The sequence below is a fragment of the Cupressus sempervirens genome, chromosome 5 (assembly GCF_028749045.1).
Source record: "Cupressus sempervirens isolate cs-2001-9-10 chromosome 5, ASM2874904v1, whole genome shotgun sequence".
NCBI classification, from domain to species: domain Eukaryota; kingdom Viridiplantae; phylum Streptophyta; class Pinopsida; order Cupressales; family Cupressaceae; genus Cupressus; species Cupressus sempervirens.
In genome coordinates this window covers 186,395,458-186,418,802 of record NC_143122.1, presented here as the reverse complement: position 1 = coordinate 186,418,802, position 23,345 = coordinate 186,395,458, and the positions used below count along the sequence as shown (strand labels likewise).

At 34.0% G+C, this 23,345-nt stretch overlaps 1 pseudogene; it reads right to left on the bottom strand.

Annotated features, from left to right (window-relative positions):
- Nucleotides 1–238: 238 nt before the first annotated feature.
- Nucleotides 239–23,345, bottom strand: part of LOC149555037 (protein trichome birefringence-like 36) — a 67,018-nt pseudogene continuing 43,911 nt past the window's right edge.

Genomic DNA, 23,345 nt, shown 5'->3' with positions numbered 1-23,345 from the left:
TTGGATCTATAGCATTTCTCTCACGTAGATGTCACAACTATGATAGTGTATTTGATAGATTTCCACTGCAATGCTTATGATGAAAATGAACAATTTTCCAAAATGATAGCTCAATTTATGACACTTCTAGGCATTGCAATTGTGATGATAACCCATGCTATTGTAACCTACGATAATAAAAATCTAACACCCGTCTAACTGGGATTGGGAAATGGTTTGTTGTCACTATTGTGAGAACTCACCATAGTAATTTGGGCTCAAATAAAGTAGTATTTCTATAGGAATACAAAAGTTCATTCCAAATATCAGGTACACCTAGGTTACACCAATGGTTGCAATCTTTATAATCACCACCACCACCATATTTAGAGGGATGATGATCCTTGCATAAAAAAGACATTCCTATTATATCCAAAATAGCAATAGAATTCTTCTTTTTGTTCACAACTTGCTTTAGTATTGACACTTGAAATGCTAATGGAGGATTGTATGCAGATGGGCTCTGCAAAGGCTCTATATCCTTCTCACACTTGTATTAAAATTAAGCCAATTATGTCAACTAAAAGTCAAGAGAAAATCAATCATGAAAAAACATTTTAGGGTTTGACTATATGATTTTTTTTCTACCAATGTTTTGAAGCATACTTTAGAATCCTCTCTTTGTCTATTGCTCCAATTTCTTTATTCTATTGATAGATCATAATGTATGAGTGGCAACATTCATGAAAATAAGTTTCATGCCATCAAATTATAATTGATTTTTTTTGTCATTAATGACTTTAAACAATGTGGCATAATTTATTACAGTAAATGATAATAACTTTGGAAAATTCTTGAGTAAAATTAGAGATAAATATCATATAAGATGGAAAACCTTGAATGGCAAGATGCCATGGTGCTGAAAAATAGCATTGATTTCTTGAAATCTACTTGTGAATTTGCCCAATTTACCCAAGTGTTTAGGGCTTTCCTATAAGCAACCATTTGGTCTATACTTTTGTATATTGTACTTCTTTCCATGGCTATGTCCCATATGTTTATACACACAATTAAACCTTGCTTCATATCTCTATCTATCACAAAACATTCATTCAAAAAATTTCATATAGCTTGAAAAAAATTTAGTAACATTAATTATTTTCTTCTCTTTTTTTCTTTATTTTGATGGTGGATTTACAATGTGAATATGAAAATATTGATAGATAGATTCATATAATCTAATAAAAAAATATTCAAACTAATATTGTGTTGATAGACCATATAGTATAAACCAAAGTATTAATAAAATTAAAAATATATCATATAATCTTGCATTATTCCACTGTTGCCACCACTATGATCCCACTAATGTGATGACTCAAAAGCTAGGAATTTTGCCTCCTTCCAATAATCTCCATTATTTTTTATAGAATCCAAGTGGAGGATCTTTGTCCCCTTTACATTGATCTCTAGCTCAATCAATAATGGAGCCCAGAATAGTTCAACTAAAGAATTATAATCCTGTAAACAATCAATCAAATGTTAATAACTATAAAGCTTCTTTGTAAGACAAAAGATAAAAGATTGATATGAACACATTGTACAACTTAGCAGAGCTTTGAATGTTTTAAGAGGACTCTTATTAACCATAGATTTCTTATTGCTTGAAATTATTTCCTAAAGAAGACAAACCATGGACTCAAACTGATCTCTTCTTATAGAGTCCCAAACAAACATCAATCTCTTTCCTCTCAACTTGTCTAACATATCTTTACTATTGAACCTGATACAAGATTTTAAATCCAATATCTACAATTAATAGTTGTAAATGTATTTAAATTGACATATATTAGTCAATATTTCTTGGTGCACATGTTTAGGGTCTACATTCTAGACCTCTCTTCTAGCTACTTGGATTAATTCTAGGTAAATGGACTTGGGGTATACAAAGATCTATGCAACATGGACTACTCATCATTATATAAATGGATTATTTTTAGAGTTCTATATATTTATGATAGAGCTCATTATTTTGGACGATTCATTGTAAACATTCTGAATTAGATTTTGTATACCCCTTTTATTTATCAACATTGGTGTTATAATAAAATTGTCAATATGAAAATTTATGTATGAGAAAACACATTTACTTGTCATTTATCAGAAGAAAACCCTTAATGAATTTGCATAAACTATTGAATGTAAAATAGATCTATGATAACCACATTCAAATAGATATACTACTTCAAGTTAAATAGATCTACCACTTCAAGTTATTGATCATTAAAAAGAAGCTAAATAGAAGTTATCCATCAAGAGTAGCCAAAATAAAAAAGAGCTCATTCTTTTTGAAGATACATTGAAAATGTTCTAAATTAGATTTTGTAAACAAATATTATCTATCAACATTTTAAATCATACTTCATAATCTCTTGTCAAAACAAAATTGTCAAAAAGAAAATCTAGCTAGATAGATTTTCTTTTTGACATTTTTGTTTTGACAAGAGAGAATACATCAAATTAAGAGAGAAACCATTTACTTATCATTGATCAAAAGTTCCCATTTACTTACCATTGGTCAAAATTTCATCTTTAAGGAATTGGCCTAAACTATTGAAAATAAAATGAATTTATGAGAACTACATTGAAATAGATATATAATAAGAAACCTCTACAATATTTATCTCGAGCTAAGATATAGGCATACAAGTAAATTGTAAAAATACAATTAGAGCTTTGCCATGTTTCTTAGCACTTGTATCCTTAATAATTTATGTAACCTCAAAACTATTAGTTTTACTACTCTCAATCCTTAGGTAATATATGATTTGTAACAATATTGGATTGGTTTTGGGTAGAGATGTGGTAGGCTCAACATTTTGCAAGTCTTCTTCAGTTAATAGATTAGGATCATGTGGTGATGAATTGGGAATGTATTCTATAGTGACAACATCTTGTTTTTCATACCCCTCTATCAGCTATTTCATTTCCTTAGAAAAATTGGAAACTTCTTTAGCTTCATCCTCTTCGAATTTGACTTCTCCATCTCTATCATATTCCTCTTCTTTATTAGCTAATGGATTAAGAAAATCATATGCTTCTCTCCATACATTGATACTCTCTTGCTCAACTTCATGAGCTTTATTCATCAAAATTTTATGTGCCCTTTCTTTTGGCATGAATTTTGTTACAAAATATTTTAGGGTAATAGAAATGTACATGACATCCCTAAATCTACCTTTGTCTATGCTAAGGTGGTCTCCTTGGTATGTCTCTTACTAGATAATGCCCATTTCCACTTAGCATCAATCCTACTGTACACAAGTTTTCTAGAATGCCTTTTCACATCTCTATAGGTGGAGTCTTAAATTGTATCATCATTCCTATAAAATATTTCTCAAGTTTTTCCTAATCTTCTTTATTTAGGGAATCAAAATTAATCTCTTTGAATCCTATCAAGCATAATTGTTTAGTCATTTTTTTACATACCTTATCAATAATTGAGGAAGGTAGTGTTGGCTTGATTTTTCACTATGCAGAGGTTAAAGGAGTATCTTGTGAAAGATCATTTAAATCTTGAAATTTTGAAAATTAGGGTTTTATTCCTTGTGTTTTTTCATAGTCATCAGTTTGCCCTAGCTTTAGAATACCCTCAAAATTGTTTTCAAAAAAAAATGTTTTCAATGACATTTTTCCCAAGGGAGGGCTTGCATAAGCATGAGGTCATTATATTTTTGTTTAATCTTACATGACTGCACTTAGCATACAAATTGATTAATCATTCTGTTAGCCATTATCTCTAATGACGCAAAGTCCTTTTAATCGTTGATCTTGTTCAGATCAACGAGTATCGCATACTCACAATTTTAGGATGCAAGGCTTTTAAGTAATGCAGGCTTGTGACTTGGTGACAGATAGCCTTTACATTCCTATATTCCAGTGAATCATAAATTGTTAGGAACTTTTGTAGGTTTTTCAGTACTTTTGCGCACGTCCTAATTTTCTTGCGATATCATTGGTGGATTCGATTGTAGAGATATGCAGTTTATCACCAAGAAGCGTCAGCCATTGATTTCATCTCAATCAAGGGCTATCACTTCCCCGCAAGAAGAATATGCTTGACAGATAAATAATGTAGGGAAGCAAAAGTTGGACAAGTGGTACGGTCTGATAAGATGGGCCCACTGTTAAAAGAATAATGGTAAGATGTCCTCCTTGGTGTGTGTCAGATGAGTTGGGATAGGTGGAGGAACATCATTCGTCACTATCAGCCAATGTGCTACTCAAATGGCAAAGTTTATGTAACCGTTGATCTATCAGAGATCAAAGGCCAGTGCTTGCCCACAATTTGAAACTGCACAAGAAATAAGTAGTGCACGCAAGTGTATTTTTTACATTTGGCAAGGTGGGTCAGGTATTTACAAAGCAATATGCCACACTATAAATGATTGATGACATGTACTGCCAGATTTTCCACATGGAGGAGTTTTGACTGTTGGATAAAAATGAAATCTTATCAATCATAGATCTTTCAAAGATCTACAGATAGTGCAATCCCGCATTATGAAATTACAAGACAGATAAGAAAAGTAAGAATGCACCTTTGCGATGCATGTCACAGTGGGACAAGACCATGAAGAATGCAGGAGTCACACCATAGGTTCTGCCAAAGGTGCTTAGCTAGAGATATTTATGACCTAGGCTAGAAAGGTGTCAAGAAATAAAAAAAATAGTTAGAACATGCAGGTTAAAAGTAGTCATGTCATTGGCCCAAGTGGATAATGCAAGCACAAAGTGAAGAGTTATTTCTGACTGATGATCTTTATCATGATCGATGACTGGCATAGGCCCACAATTTGAAAATGCTTGTTAAATAAGGAAAGTAGGAATGCACCAACACAACACGTATGCTAAATGATACCAAGTACTTGCTCGCCCAAAAGATGATGTGGGATCTATTGGTGTGGAATGTGGTCAGACAACATGAGCTCATAAGGCAGTTTCTTATTGGTTAGTACAGCTAACTGGTTTTTATTAGAAAGTGGATTAGTCAAATCATTGATCTTGTCTTGATTGACAAACGATGCTTCTCCGCAATTCTAATATGAAAGGATTTTAAATAATGTGGGGAAGCAAAATTGTGACATGTAGCATTGTTTTAAAAGTCGTAATGCTTGTTATTTTTAAATCGGGACTGCCCGATCCAGTGAAAATCTATGGATGGGATTCAAACTTGGATGCAAATTATGGGTAATGCTTACTGAGAGTAAATATGATCTAGACCTTATACATGCAATTTTATTGCATGATAAGAGCCCATGATTTCACCATTAATGAACCAGTAAAGCACAGAGAGAATATCAGGGCATACAAAATTTTCAGAGCTAGGGCACAAAAATTCTTGGTTAACAATTGCAGAAGTTTTCTCATAGTGTGGAGGTGCAAATTTTGGTGGGTAAGTACTCTATGGTTTTCTAAGTAAATTTGAAGTATCTATTGTTATGGAATTTTCTAGGGTTCATTCAAAATGTCTCCCCGAAAAGAGCTTACTAGGGAAACAAATTATTTGAAATGTTCTATGCATGATGATTTTCTTGAACAATTCCCCTTATTAGTGCATGAAATAACTAAGGGGAGGGAACCAATCCCAAAAAATCCCAAAATAGTCATAGCAAAGGGTTTTTACGACAAAGCTAATTAGGTAAGAGATGCCCAGGTTTCCATGGGAGGTCTAGAGTTATTTAAGAAATGATTTTTAGAGCGAAAACTGGACACTCCTATGAGCAATGTTTGGGAGTTTGGTATTGGTAAATTAACAGTCCCCACTGTCTTCTTTGATAGTGATTTATTGATTGAGGTGGCAAAGAAATATGATCCTATTACGGGATGGGTAAAAAATCATTCTAGAATCAATCTTTTTAGGGTTTTCCCTGAGCTGTTTAGTGAGGTTTTCAACCTTAACCCTAACCATGTTGTGCATGAAATCATTGATATGGATGATCTACAAGCCAGATATGATGCACAAAAAATTTATCTAAGAACAGGGCCACTACAGGAGCATGCTGCCAAGGTTGGTAATTTGCCTATGATTACAGCCAGTACCCTAGAGCCATTGTTGAGAAGACATTTCAACTTGAGAGCTCAAGCACTGTATTTTTCTCTTTGCAAGATTTTTGGGATAGATGAAGATGACCAAATTCTAGGTTCTATTGTCCTTATAATGGCTCAAACCCTTCAATTTGGAATGAGTACCATTCTGGATTTTGCCACTTTTCTATCAAAAGAGATTCACAATGGTTTGGTTGGAATAGCAAAGGGAAAAGTAAACAAAACATTCTATTGGTATTCATTGTTGATGCATGTGTGCTTATACAAGGGATACACTTTCTTCTCCAAGAGTATGGAGTTGAAAACAACCAAGGATGGAGAAAGGAATCCAGTGCAGTTATGGAGTGTGGATATGACTTCAGAAGCCATAGATGCTAGTTATGTAAGGTTTGACAGATTTTTCACATCTAGGCTAAGGTTGCTTTTGAGAGGGGACAGCCCTAGAATTCCACAAGCATTGTTGGAATTGGTTAGACCTAGAGATCATGCACAAGGGTTGTTGGTTAGTCATAATTGGGGGGATATAATCCCTTATAATGTTTCAACTGTGATAAGGGTATATGGTTTTATGGGAAAGCCACATGTGTTTCCTTTTCATGTGCCTTTGAAGATTGGGATTGTTGAGCTCTTATGGCAGATAGGCACTATAGATGAGAGGGAATTGATTAAGAAGGGCACTTTCTTTCCAATTGTTACTGTAGTGCATGATTTTGTCTTTGCCAGAAAGGGGTGGAAGCAGCTGAATTTGTTTTTGGATAGATATAACATGGCAGAGTCTCACGCCAGATTCAATGACCTTGAAGGATTCTATGACCTTTTAAAACAAAGGGTAAGAGCTTCCCATATGGTACATCAGGTTTACTATCTAGAAGATATAATCAAAAATATCTTCACATTGCAAGAACAAGAATTGAGAAAAGAGAAATGGATAGTTTTTAGTAAAACCCTAGAATTCATTAATACTTTTGACCCCCAATATGACCCATTGAAAGATAAGAAATATTGGGGAGCTAAAATATAAGCATTAATGAATAATTTTGCCATAATAATTCAAACCATGAATGAAAAGAAAGCTATGTATGTTGAGACACATCTAGACAAGGCAGTAGAAGTACAAAGAAGAATAAGTAGTAGAAATGTGGTAGGTCCTGGCCAATATACATTGCAAAAAAGGGTAGGTTATGTCATGATTCAAAATGTGCAACATGATCCCCTCATAAGAAACCAAGGTCAAGAAGTCCATCTGCAGCCAGCTCTCCGAAAAGACAAAAATTAGAGCAAGAGTCTTCTTCTTCTCAAAAGGAACAATACTCCCCAAGCCAGTCCCTAATCCAGATAGATGATGAGGCATCTCTAAGGGAATAGCTTATACAAATGGGTGGAGAAGGGGATGTGATTGTCACTTCTACAGACTTGGATGTTGGAGAGCCACAAGAACCTCCTGCACCTTCCTTGGACCTAACCATTGCTGATTACCAAGGTAAGGAAATTGACCTAATAATTACATAGGCTTCTAAAAGATTTATTAATGATGAAAATTTTGTAAGATCTAGGGCTTTTGTTTAATTTTTGTGGAGATTAAATATGGGAATTTTTGAGAAAGCCTGTGAGAAAATCAAAGCTAAGCAACCAGATAAACCTGACTCAGTTATTAAGGGAGAGGTGAAGTCAAAATTTTTGATTGATTTTGCCCAGTTTACTCCTGAAGTTGGAAGGGAAATAGTTAGATAGTCAGGAGTCCTCCTTCTACCAGAATGGTATATAGAAAATGCTATTGTTTTTTATTCAATAAGGAAGCAGAAGGATATTCAACTAACAACTACTGAAGAAGTATTATAGGCTCATAGAGGAGTCAAATTTAGTGATGACCACCAAGCCCTTGTTATATGGTCCATGGATAAGAGGGAAAATACCAAGAAGCATGAGATTCCCACCGTAGAACATACTGGTACATTGACAGTATATAGGACTAGTGAAGTAAGTAGCAAGAAAATAATGGGAATGGCCTCAGAAGTGCTAAAATTTGGTGGTGTTGTATTTGGCCATGAAGAAGATAGATTTACCCAACTCAATGCTAGGTTTGAAGAAGTTTTTAAAACATATGAGGAAAGGGGTATACAGATATAGTCATTGTAAAACAAAGTGTCTCAAATGGAGAAGATACTTGGGAAGAGAAAAGTGGGAGAATCCAGTGCACCTAGAATTGCATACCCTTGACAGTCATTTGTCGAAGCAAAACCTATTGTTGAAATACCAGACACCCTTGAAAGGCCCCAATTCTATATTGCAGAGGAATTTGAAGAAGAAAAAACCAAATTACATGAGTTGCAGGTAGAATTAAAAAATCAATATGAAGGAAAATTAAAGCAGGGTGTGATGAATTTAAGGGATAAAATACAATGGTCAACCTTCTTTGATCAGTTGACAAGAATTGCAACCCTCATGGATGAGTTGAATAGAGATAAGGATAAATTGACTCCTCTTGCACATAAGTGGAGGGAGAGGAATAATGATATCACAATTATATTTATATCTGCCATCCAAATGCCTTATCATCAAGTAGAGAGAATTTTTTATTTGTTAAATAAACTAGAAAATTTTGATGATAAAGGGGATTCTTTGTAGAAAAGATTAACACTTTCTTTTTCCCAGTATATTGCTGAAAAATTTATTTTATTTCCTTGTGCTTTAGAATCTGTTGATACAATAAAGGAAAAGGAAAAGTGGAAAAAGGAGTTGGATGAGTTATTTTATGAAAGGATCAAGAACATCATGAGTGAAACTGGCCAGTGGTTCTGGGCAAGGACAAATGAAGAGTTAGTAAAGATACAGTTATTTTATAATGCAATGAGAAAAGAGTTTGATGATTTAGAAGAAATTCCAAATTCTATAGTGATTATACAAAGAGAGGCTCTAAATTTTGATTGGCCAGATGATGCTACTTATAATAAATCAAAAAATTAGTTTATAGAACAAATGTCAAAAGATGATAAGGACGAAGATGCAAAAGTAAAAGTTACCCTCATAGTTAGTGATGAGGATGTGGAAAATCCCCAGGTTAAAGTAAGTTTCCAGGTAGTTGAAGATGACACGTCACTTTTTAACTTCATGGCCACTTACTCTGAGGATGAACAATAAATGAAGAATCAGATCATATTTTCTTGTCTCAACAATTGAGAAGCATAACAGAAAGGGACCCACCAAGGAGTGTTTGATGTAATAGCTTTTATATTATTGGCTTTTGTCTTTTATGATAGACATTTGTCAGTATCTTTTAGAAGACAGATGTCACTTTCTTTTAGCTTGAAGCTTGTTGCATCTCACATTATTTAAGTGAGATTCCAAGGCTAAAGAATGGTCCAAATTCTAATTTTCTAAGTGTTATGCTTAGTCTGTCTTTGGTCCAAATTTTTGAAAGAAAATCCATGATGTATTTTTTTTGTCAATTCTCTAAGAATACATGAATATAGAGTGAACTGTGTTTCTTTCTGACGGTCATTCTGAGTCTATTGTAAATGGTATACAATTTTCAAAGAAAATAAATACAAATTGTGAACTGTTCCCATATCATTCTTTTCTGAATCTTGTCTCCTCTCTATTACTTGGTTATCTTGATATTGTATAAGTAAAGGCTTGTGCAATTGAATGCAATCTAGTTAGGTTGTATATCTGTTTATCGATGTTGTTAATTCAATGGATTAAATAAAAGCTTTGGTAAATGTGATAAGGTTTCTTCAGTAGTGGAAAGGGTTTTGAATGATGAATTATAACAAGAATTGTTGATAGAATTTGTTGTAAGGCAACAAATTAGATCTAAGAATTTGCTATAGAATCTGAACCCCAATGGATTAGGCACTGATCGAATTGTTTCAGCTGGAGGAGAAATATATCATAAATGGTTATCAGAATGCAGCATCAAATCAAATTTTCCTTTTATTTCCTATAGATCTTTAAAGGTTGGCCAGTACTTGTCTGCATGGAATGTTTTAACTTCAGTTAGCCACTATTGTCGAGAACATCTACAGATCTATAGAAGAAATTTTTGGCCATATCTGTTATGTGGGATGTGTTTATTAAAGTATCAAGACTTATACATATATTGGAGAATTTGAGATGAGAATTAGAACGAAACTAAAAATAATCCTCATACAGTTTTCCCAATCTTGAATCATCCCTGGGTATACCCACCCTAGTTTTGCAGAGCCAAAAGAGTAGAAAACCACCTTTAGTTTTGTCGAAGTTGGGTTCAAATGTTTTACACATGCAGTTGTTAATAAGAATTGGCTGACCATTAGATTGTGTGAGTATTATCATCTTGGTATTAAGCATTTTGTTGCTTAGTGGTTTTAATCCTAGAAAAACACCAATAGGTAGTCTCAAAACAATCTACAATTTTCTCAAATCATTAGACTCGATCTTTTGATCATTTTCTTCCTCCTAAGCTACAATTGATTTTCTCTAAGGCCTCTTAGGAATGTTCTCCTCATGTCAACTAGCCTATTTTTTCTTTGCTTAGCTTCATTTAGTTTTGATAGTTGGGGGGTGGGTTGTCTTTGATCTTGCTATAATTTTTCTTTTAGGTTCATGAGGTGTAGCAACCTTCTACACACCTTTTGTAAGATCATCTTTAACCTAGGGGTCTACAATTATCACTTTCTTTCTCTTCATTTCCTTAGGCTCATAAAAAGCTAGCTCTTTGCCTTTTCCTTCCTTAGTTTCTATTATATGTTATGGTTCTTCTTCTTCATCATTCTTATCCTCAAGAATCTTCTTCTTTCTCTTCTTTTTTGTCTTAGGCTCACTAAACTCTGGATTCATCTGATTCTTCACTATATCATATGTGTTGAATAGCTCAGCATTTCAATCAACATCTTTTGATAATAGTGCAATCACTACTGCTATGACTTCATCAATATTAACCTCATAAGGCATAGGCCTTAACTATGTAATTATAGGTAACATTGCATGTTCATAAGCAAAATCTATTGGAATACTTTAGAATAACAGACAGAGAGGGGTAAATTAGTTATCCAAGGTCCAAATGTATAAATAAACCTTTTCATAGCTTAGTGAACCCATAAAACATTTGTCATCATGCATGCATCCATGAGATTATGAAATCACTTAAAATTTGTAGGTTACTATCAAATCAACTTACAAAAATGTAAACATGAAACATAATAGATACATCAACGCACTTGACACAATGATTTATGTGGAAACCCAATTTGGGAAAAACCACTAGTAACATGCTACTCTTTTTCACTCTTTTAAAGTGATGCCTTGTGAAAGGAAAACATTATTAAAAGTTATAATACACACTATTAAATATTATCCTATTAAAGGATTTCAATAACCCTATTAGGAGTGAGCCTTGTTAGAGTACTTTAGACCATTCACTTAGAATGTCACCTGGTTAAAGGATTTAAAAATGACTGTTACATAAACCCTAATCCAAAGGATTTACCCTAGACTAATACAATTATTAGAGAGTAATAGTAAGGCTTGATCTAATAACAACTTATAACTCCATTTGTAGATTAGAGATCTCTATTTGAGTCCTCCATTCTTCTTGGCCTTCACTCATTGTAGCTCTGATAGCTTGTTCACCCTTCAAGCCTTCTTTCTTAACATGCCAATGAAAACTTTTCTCTTAGGTCACTTGATGAAGAAAAATTCTTGACTCCTTATCTTCCTTGGGTTCTCGCACATGACAACCTTTGCTTTTGAAAATCCATTCCTATAAATAGGAAATTATGATCTTTTTCCGCTCATTCTCCATCATCAAATTTAGGGTTAGGATAGATTAGGTAGGATACAATGAATCTACCCCTCATTCCATATCTCTTCTAGAAACTTCTCCTTGAATCCTCTTTGAATTCATCTAAAATAAGTTACCTTGAATTCTATGCCACCAACTCATCAACCTTACCTTCCACCTGCTTCACATAATCTAAGAAAATAAACTTGTTAGCTTAGATTCATCAAATTCATGATCTTTCAAAAAATGCAATAGCTTGGCATTATTAAACTTTTGGTGCTCAACACACACTACGTTGCCCAGCATCCTCTGTGAAATTACTTGGCATGAACTAAAATTTAATGGTGCTTGGCATCAACTAAACTTTACTCGACATGTACTATTCTTCTTGGCATACACTAGAATAAACTTTTACTTGGCTTTAACTAATTCTCTACTCGACTTGCACTAACTTTTATTGGCACCTACTATCTAGTTGGTCAATCTTTGTAGACAAACTTTGTGTAACTTGTTCTTCTAAACTTTCTTAGTGTAACCAACCTTTGTAATTTTAAGTAGATTATCAATAGATCATGTTATCACTATCATTACTAATTCTTATACTTTTTTACATAATCGTAACTTGACATTTCCTCTAGGTGCTATGCTATTGTTACATCTTTTAATCAAATCCTCTTTACAAATCAAATAATTAGTTGTCTTGCTAACAAATAGTAGGTTTGACATCAATGACAAAACAATGATTAAAACATACAATCACCCTCTTTAACAATCTCCTTTTTCAATCTATTATCAACAATCTCCATCTTTAGCATTGATGGAAAACCAAATTGATCAACCAAATGACAAACCAAACTTGTCCAACCAAACTGACTAGGTTAAAATAGTAAGACCAATAAAATACCAAAAAGAAAATAATTCCTTGTATTGAAAGCTCTCCCTCTATTAGCAATTTCTATCTTTTGAATAGGTTACAGAATTCTTTTAAGTCATCCTTGTAAATCCTTTTGTCTAAATTTATTCTTATATATCCCTCTTACTATATCTCCCTTTGATCAGTAAAACTCTCCCTCTTTGAAAAAAATGCCAAATACTTGTGATCTTAAAATGCAAATATAGGCTTCTTTAGTTTCTCCTCCTATTACCTTGCTTGTGACTGATTTTGAAGTTTCAACTTTTTGATTACTTTAGGCAACTCCTAAAGTAAGATCCAGTGTGCATCAATGTGTAACATATGAAGATCAATTTTTTTGATGCAGGGCACTCCTTTGTTACTTAGATAGCCTTTGATAGGGGTATTGCCCCTAGTTTACCTCTTAGATACTTATGAGCATCCTTAGGTAATGCTTTTGTGAAGATATCAACAATTTTCTCTTTTGTGTTGACATATTTCATCTTCACCTTTTTATCTTGAATTAGTTCTCTCAAGTAATGATACTTGATTTTAATGTGCTTAGTATTTGTGTTCATCACATGATTCTTTCATATATTGATAGCACTTGCATTATCACAATAAAGTATCACTAGTTTTGTGATCTCTTTCTTCATTCCTTTGAGTAGTTATTTGATCCATACAATGTTTTTACAATTTACAGCAGCAACAACATATTCAGATTCAGTAGTAGATTGTAAGGAACAATTCTATTTCTTGCTAGTCCATGTAACTAGCCTCTTGCCTAAGAAAAATGCTCCTCCACTAGTTCTCTTTTTGTCATCAATTTTTCCAACCCAATCAACATTAGTATAGGCTCTTAATTCAAATTTCTCATTTTTCTTATAGTATAGACCAAAATCTTCTATTCTTTTCAGATATCTCATTACTCTCTTTATAACCATCAAATGATTCTCCTTGGGATTAGCAGAGAATCTTGCAACTATCCTTACAGATAATGCAATTGTACTACATATTTCAATTTTCCAATCATAGATCTATATAATGTGTAATTCACCTCAGCTAAATTATCATTCTTTAACAACTTATGTCTTGTCACTATAGGTGTACTTGCTAGTCTGGAATCCTCCAATCCAAAAGTTTTCAATATTTCCTCAGCATACTTTGATTGAGTAATGTATATACCATTTTTCATCTAATATGCTTGCAAACCCAGAAAGAATTTGATCTCTCAAATAAAGACATTTCAAATTCTTGCTTCATTCAATTTGCAAGTCTTACATAAAGCATCTTAACCTCCAAATATGATATCATCAACGAAAATTTCAAATAACAAAATACCTTTTCCTTTGTCTATCTTCATGTACAGATTGCTACTATCATTAGTCCTTTCAAATTCAATCTCACAAGATAATTATGAAGTCTCTAATACCATGCTCTTGGTGCTTGTTTCAAACCATATAGAGCTTTATGTAATCTACATATGATGTTCTTATTGTTATCATTAACAAATCCTTTTGGTTATTCTATGAAAACTTCTTCCTCTAATATACCATTTAGAAATGTAGATTTAACATCCATTTGATAAACTTTGAAACCTTTGTATGCAAAATAAGCAAGTAAAGTTCCTACTCCTTCCAACCTTGCAATAGGAGCAAACGTCTCTCCATAGTCAATTCCTTCTTCTTGTGCATATACTTTGAAAACTAATCTTATCTTGTTCCTTGTGACTTCTCCATTTTTATCTAACTTATTTCTCAATATCCACTTGGTGCCAATCACATTTTTGTCTTCTGGTCTAGGAACTAGACTCCATGTTTAATTTTTCTCAATTTGTTCAATCTCTTTTTCCATGGATTTACTCTAGTCTACAACTTCTAAAGCATCTCTCACTAATTTGGGTTCCTTCATGCTTAGCAAAAATGTGTCATTGCTCAATTTTTTTCTTGTCATTGGTCTAGCATCTTTATCTCCAATAATTTTTGCAACAGGATGATGTCTCTTGACATATTTGGATGATCTTGGTTTAACTCTAGTTTCTTCATTTTTTCTTTCAACTTCAGAATCATTGTGTACATCTTTGTCAGGTAGTTCACAATCTATTTATTATACAATAATCTTAGAATCAAAATTTGCATCAACTTTATTCTATAACTTGACATCTCAATGTAGCTCGGTCGCTAAATGCATCTTGGAAATTATAGTATGTGACTCGACAGTCATGGAAACTTGTTGCTGGTTTGTAGCTTAACTTGTGTTGGTGTAAATATGTATTTACTATTTACACTTTACTTAATTTTACTTAGGTTAATGAATTATTTTATTATATTCCATTATTTTATTAATTATATGGTGAGACACTTAGGATTTTGCATGCTTTTATAAGTTGTCATGTTGACAACACAGAAGTAAGCAACTCTAATTCAACACATGGTGTCTACAACACTAGAGTTTGCATAATTAACTGAGTTGTCATGTAGACAACATAGTTATTTGCACTCCTATTTTAGCACATGGTGTCTACAATATTGTTTTGCATGCTACACCTTTGTAGGCTTATCCTCTCATCATCACACTTACTTTTGTGCTTAATAGAGGATAACCCACACCTAGTAAACATGTGCCTGGTGGTATGACTTATCATATTTCTGATTCCTATGCATTCCAGGGGCATTTATATATAGGCACTCCTAGTGTACTTTTACATTGAATCGAATACATATTGTTATTCTGATCATACTCTTTTTGGTCTATTGTTGTGCTTGTGCTTGATTACTTTGATCTTGGGTGAATTTTTCCTTAAGGAAAATTATTACATGGTATTAGAACTTGGAGAATTTATCTTCACATAGCCATTCAAGATAATTGTTGCTTTAGCACATTGACTCAGATCTAGAGTATCACAGTCAATGGGAGCATCTAGAGCCAAAATAGACCTTGCCATTGCATCTAGAACATTGATTCAGTGAAAATCGACTATAAATTCACCTACTCTAGGCCAAAGTCAATTTTGGGGGAAAAAGAAATTCAAACTGGCACTCAAAGGCCTTATTTGAAAACTTGGTATGATGATTTATTTAGATCTACAATTTATCCTTCAGATCTACATTTAATTTCTTTGCAATTTCTGTTTCCATTTTACTACAAATTTTTTGAATTTTTTTTTGCCCTTTAGGTAGTAGAGATTTTTTTTTTGTACAAGAAACTAGGAACCCTATTGTTGACATAAAGTTATTTGTCATTAGTGACAACACTTTTTCACAGTATTAACCGAGTTCAGTCGGTTAACCAAAAACTCAGCATTAACCGAGTTCGGTCGATTAACATAAAACTCAATATTAACCGAGTAAAGACGGATGCAGTGTTAACCGAGTTAGGTCGGTTAATATAGGACCCAATGTTAACCGAGCTCAATCAGTAAACAAAGAAGTATGTTCTACCGAGTTTGTTTTGCTATTTGGCCGACTCAGTTAAATTTTGTCTACTTTTGTGCAGCCGACCATTGCATGTAATTTTAACTTGGATGGTATATATATGTAATGTATTGTATCATTCTAAGGATATATGTATGTGTGTGATGTATATGAAATATATGAAGAATGTGTGCGAAAGCATGTAAGCTGAATTTTGAAGGTTTTCAGCAAGGTCAACATTGGAGCAGAAATGTTTTATCTGTCATATCAAGGACAATCAGAGCATAGCGGATCTTATCAGCAATCAGTTGTATTCAGATCCACTGTTTCATTCTAATAGGTGAATCAGTTTTTATAAATCCTTTAACAGGGTAGACTTAACAGTCTTTGTACTCCTAACAGAGTGCATACTTATGAAGTATGTTTCAAATCCTTTAACAAGGTGGATATAACAATCCTTTATGCTTCTAACAGGGTAGATCACCAGAAGTGATCATTGTATGCCTTAACCGGCTAACTTCCTACTGCAGTAAAGAAGATTTGTGGGTTTCATCCCAACCCCAGTTTTACTTTCTATTTTGGAAGGTTTCTGGGTCACCAAAATCTCTGTGCTTATGTGTTATGAATGTCTTCATACTGCAGATTAGATGATTAAATATTTTACTGGTTAATATGAATTGATTTAAAGATTTTATGTTTACTGATTCACCCCTCCCCTCTCAGTAAACTGTTATATCTTGAATATTTCCAACAATTGGTATCAGAGCTAACTTGGTTCTCAGGAAACAGCTTGACAGCTTGAGCAAAGATCAAAGTCAATGGAGATATTCAGATTGGAGAAAGTTATAGAAAATGAAAAGTTAGATTTTGAAATGGCCATGGTTCAACTTAAAGAAGCAAAGGAACATCTCTCTCAATCCCTAAAAAGAAGAAAGGATCTTGCAAAACAAATGAATGATCATCAGTATGTTGAAGTGAAGATTGAAGACCTGTTACCATCAAGCAATTCAGAAGAAGCTGACTAAGCAATCAAAGAACTTCTAGAAAAGAATGGATCTCTACAAGAAGAGGTAAGAAAGCTTAAGAGAGAACAAGAAATACAGTCAATCAGGCTATGTGAAGCTTTGGATCAAAGAAACAAAGCACAAGAAGAACTGGAAGATAGAAGTCATGAAATTCACAATCAAACTCATTAGTATGAAGATCTTATAGACCAACTCACCAATGCAAATGAAGAAACCAGGATTCTCAGAGCACAAAATGAAAGAATAAGGAATGATTTGAACATTGAAAAGCAAATCAATGAAAGTCTACAGAATGACTTGAGATCAGAAAGACAAATCAATGAAAGCTTGAAAAATGACCTAATCTCTGAAAGGCAAGTCAATGAAAGGATGATGAAATCTCAGGTAGACGTAAATCAATTAAATGAGCAGAATCTTCAAAGACAAACAAGCAAAGCTGGTCTTGGATACAAGGAAACTGGTGAATCCTCCAACCAAGGATATAAAGGAAAAGTTGAATAAAATTGATGAGGATATGAAGGTCAGTGCCCAAGTGCTGCAATCTGACCTCAGTACAAGTTCATCCCATCATCATAAAATAAGATTTTTGTCGGAGAAATAGGCAGAATTTCTGAGAGAGGAAGCAAGAATCAGGTCTACTATCATAGATATCCAGAATATGATTCTTCCTGTCATGAATTCAATGCAAAAGCATATTGCTCATTCCAGAACATTGATTCATGACAACAATTTCTCAGTTGCAGATCATATGATTGAACTTTTTGCAGAAATTCATATTGCACTCTCCTCCAGCAAAATTTTGCAAGAAAATTGGGATAAGACTTTGGCTCTTATTCTCAAGGTACATTCAGAATTTCTTTCTCATTTTGAAATCTCAGTATAAATATATGTTATTTGGCATTATTGTCAAAAAGGGGGAGACAGAACACAGAACTTCAGAACTTCAGAGCTATCTGTGCAAAGAAATATGAATTGATCTGTAAATACTGTGCATATTGTATGGGGGAGACATACATCTAATAAGATCTACAATTTTGGAAACTTTCTAAAATGTATGTACATAAACTTTGATACATAATTGTTTTTGTCACTAATGCCAAAGGGGGAGATTGTTGACATAAAGTTATTTGTCATTAGTGACAACACTTTTTCACAGTATTAACCGAGTTCAGTCGGTTAACCAAAATCTCAGCATTAACCGAGTTCGGTCGATTAACATAAAACTCAATATTAACCGAGTAAAGACGGATGCAGTGTTAACCGAGTTAGGTCGATTAATATAGGACCCAGTGTTAACCGAGCTCAGTCGGTAAACAAAGAAGTATGTTCTACCGAGTTTGTTTTGCTATTTGGCCGACTCAGTTAAATTTTGTCTACTTTTGTTCAGCCGACCATTGCATGTAATTTTAACTTGGATGGTATATATATGTAATGTATTGTATCATTCTAAGGATATATGTATGTGTGTAATGTATATGAAATATATGAAGAATGTGTGTGAAAGCATGTAAGCTGAATTTTGAAGGTTTTCAGCAAGGTCAGCATTGGAGCAGAAATGTTTTATCTGTCATATCAAGGACAATCAGAGCATAGCGGATCTTATCAGCAATCAGTTGTATTCAGATCCACTGTTTCATTCTAATAGGTGAATCAGTTTTTATAAATCCTTTAACAGGGTAGACTTAACAGTCTTTGTACTAAATCTCCTAACAGAGTGCATACTTATGAAGTATGTTTCAAATCCTTTAACAAGGTGGATATAACAATCCTTTATGCTTCTAACAGGGAAGATCACCAGAAGTGATCATTGTATGCCTTAACCGGCTAACTTCCTACTGCAGTAAAGAAGATTTGTGGGTTTCATCCCCACCCCAGTTTTACTTTCTATTTTGGAAGGTTTCTGGATCACCAAAATCTCTGTGCTTATGTGTTATGAATGTCTTCATACTGCAGATTAGATGATTAAATATTTTACTGGTTAATATGAATTGATTTAAAGATTTTATGTTTACTGATTCACCCCTCCCCTCTCAGTAAACTGTTATATCTTGAATATTTCCAACACCTATGCCCTATATGGATTATTCCTTCATTTTAGGAGGTAGTTTTCATATTCTAGCTAATCACAATTTGGTGGCCAAACCCATCAATTGAAATTCTCATTACCCAGTCAAACCAAACAACTCTAGCTTCCACAAGACAATCAAGGTGGGATTCATATAAGTTGGTGACCTTTGTTTGTTTAACAACATTAGCCCTTTCTTTTACATACCCTACTCAAGTCCTCTCCCATTGATGTGGGATTAAAAGACAGTTTTGACTAGTGCATTCATATTCTCTGGCTATAGTTTTCACTGTTCTAGGTAGCATCCATGACCGACACTTAACCCTGACACTTTGCTAAGTTTCTAGTGTGGTGAACATAGATCACTAGCCCCTATGGAAGTCTTCTCTGGGTGATTAGTTAAAGCCACCACATGGCCCTATCAACCATAAAAACCTATTGTCATATATAACTCTAGCTCCCATCATTGTACATTTTTGGCCCACTACTCACAAGTTCCCTACTAGTGGTGACAGATCATGTTCAATGACCTCCCAACATGTGGCTCACATCTGATGTTTCCATGTGGCACTCTGAACCTTTTACACTTGGCATCACATTTGGATTGCCACCTCAGCCTAAGACATCTCCTTTGCTATGGTGGATAGACTACCCCATCAGCTGACACACAAGAGCCATACTTTGCCATGTGTCTACCATCCATATAGGCCATGGAGACTGACCACTCTAACAGCTTAGCATACTATCATACTATTATGTGTACTCTTTCTGTATAGTCTATACAACATTGTACATGCTAACATCACCCTGATGTCACCACTATATCAACAAGGGCCCACATTTTCACTGACATGATCATTTCTTAGTGTTAAAATTGATGGTCATCTAGCAGTCATTCCTAGGCATTTTTAAACTACTACAATGACCATTTGATCATCAAATTTAAGCTCATAATTTTTTGCCAAGACCCCTCTCTAGATGTAGTTTTGATTTCACAGTTTGACTTTGGGAGGCCATAACTTAGTCATCTGAACTTCAAATCAAGTGCAATTTTTCTTTCCTTGGTAGAATTTCTTAAAATTTTTAGTGGTGGTGTTCTTTTGTAGTTTTGGTGTAAGGATTTGTCAAAAATTACATTTTTTTGAAACTATACCTATTCAAGTCTACATTTTGCAACTTAAAATTCTCCAAATGAGCTCATCTAGATGCATTTTCAGGTTATATATTTTTTGAAAGTGCTTAATTTTTCATCTACTTTCTAGATCTATAATCAAATTATATGGTTGTATGGACAATAATATCACTTTTAGACTTAGGGTCATTTTTGCATTTTATTTCTTTGATTACTTTTCAAAATTCTTGTACATGTAAGCTACAGTGCTTAGTGACATATTTGGGGCTCAAAAGGTAGTTGTTAATAGAAAAATTAGAAGTCCACTTTGTACATTTTGACAAGTGGCCTATTGTACACATAATACATATAAAGTGCCAAAAGAATCTCTCTCTTTTTTGTGGGGTGGGGGGGGGGGGTCTCTTTTGACTGAGTGAAAAGGGGAGCTATATATTTTGTTCTTGTGTCTCTCTTTTGTTCACTTTTACTTTTTTGCATCATGGGTTCACCTAAAGGTCCACATCTAACTTCACACAATTATTCTACATGGAAAGATATTGTATGGAGTATTTTAATGGAAAAATGTTTAAATATTTATGTTGATGGTACATTTTCCAAATCCATTGATGCTATAGAACTCTCTGATTGGCAAATTAAAGACCAATAGACTTTAGGAATTATCAAGACTTGTGTACATAGAGATCTCTTCTTCCACATTTCTAGTTTCAAGGAAGCCAAACCTACTTGGGACAAACTTGAATCTTTGTATGGTAACATGGATGACGAAAATGGATACTAGCTTGAGAATGACCTACTTCTCTTGGATCCTAAGAATTTTGACACAATTCATGATTATATCAACAAAGCCAATGTGTTTAGAGAACTACTTAAAGATTGTGGTAATCCCATGAAGGATGATAAGTTGATTTATCACATGCTGAAGAAGCTACTTTAAGAGAATGTATCCTTTGTTTTGAGTTATAATACTCATAGGTTGAACATGGGAAATGTTTTCCAAAAGCCTAAATTTGATGCATTTGTAGAAATGTTGATTTTTGAACAATCCCACTTGATAGATATGGGACTTCTCATGTCATCAAAGACCAAAGCATTGGTGGCTAGTGATGAGAACCAATCAAGTCAAGGAGGAAAATTTTCAAGCAACAACAAGAAAAAGTAGTGGAAGCAAAAATCATAATCTGAGACACAACAATCCTCCTCGCAGTAAGGAAATTATTCTCCCAACAAGAAGGGAAGTAATGAAAAGAAGGAAAAACTTTTTTGTGCATATTGCAAGAAGCTAAATCATGATGAGAATCATTGCAAGACTAAGAGAATTGATGAGTTGGAAAACCTACTCAAGAAGAAAAAAATTCAAGTGCCGGATGCTTCCAAGGATTCCACTCTAACCACTTCAAATGGAAAAGGGAAAGCACTTATGGCTAGTTCAAGTTCTTCATTGGACTGGATTCTTGACTTAGGTGCCTCATACCACATGGGTTCTTCAAAGGGAGAGTTTTCTTATTTGAAGCAGTCATAGGTAGTGAACACCTTTCTAGGAGATGATGCCAAAATGGAAGTTGAACATAAAGGACATGTGGAGATAGAAAATGGGGAGTTCAAAGACATTCTCTATGTTCTAAATATTATCTCTAATCTCCTTTCAATTTACCAAATCACTCACCTTGGAGATGACAACAAAGTTGAGTTCCTTCCAGATTTAGTAATGGTGCAAAGTCTCAATGATGATTCATTGGTTGCAGTGGGGAAAGTCAATTATGACAAGAGACTTTATTCCTTCTCCTACTTTGTTCTTAAGTCTCCTTCACATCTCTTGTTAACACAATCTAATTCATAAATCAAATTATGGCATGAGTGGTATGGACAACTTTCCTTCCAATATCTTTAGCAACTTTGGTCAAAAGACATGGTCAAAGGACTACCTCCAATCAACTTTTCTAAGGGTGAATGTTCATCATGTTCAGTGGATATGCATCTAGAGGAGAAGTTTCATAAAGGAAAGTCTTCAAGAATGCCAATTGTTCTTTAGTTGGTTCACATGGTACTAGCAGGTCCTTTTGTAGTGACATCAATCAACCAAGGCTGCTACATCCTTACTTTAATTGATGACTTTGCACATTGCACATGGGTCTACTTTCTTCATCACAAGAATGACATAGTTGATAAGCTTCAAGCCTTCAAGATTCATGTTGAACATCAATCTAGGAAAGCCATCAAGGTTCTTCAAATGGACAATGAAAGTAGATATGTGGACACAAGACTTAAAGATTTTTTCAAACTTGAGGGTATTGATCTTCAAAATCCACCAGCATTCAGTTCGCACAAGACAAATGTTGCAACCTTGAGGATATGAACTCTTAAGTCCATGGAAAGTTGCATGATACAACCCAAGTCTCTTGATAAAACACTTGATGTTCAAGCTATAAGCAGTTGTGGTAAAAAACCAATTGTGAAACACTTCAGAGTCTTCTATTGTCTAGTATGGGAAAACATATCTTCCAAGGGATGCAAGGCACCACCACCTAAGCCTTGTAATTTCATCATATATGAAGATGGTATTAAGGCATATAAACTTATGGATCTTGAGACTCATGAGATCTTTGTGGAGAAGGATGTACACTTTGAGGAAAGTTTTCCCAGCTTATCCTCTAATCCTCTCTACACTTCATATACTATGGAAACTAATAGTGACACCAATAATAGATTCAATAGACTTAGATTTGTGGGATTCTATTAATAGATGTAGAGAGAGGTCACATCATCAACACATTCCACATGCATATATTGCCACAGTGATAGGTCCAACACAACAAGGTACACCTATTCTTCTAGCTCCAACATTAGAGGATGACTACATAGCATATATTTCAAGTTTATTTGTGGAGTCACACATAGTAGATTTGGGGGACATCATTGATGATATACATCTTCTCTTTGATGGAGAGGATCCTTCTTTGGTTTTTGTGAGGG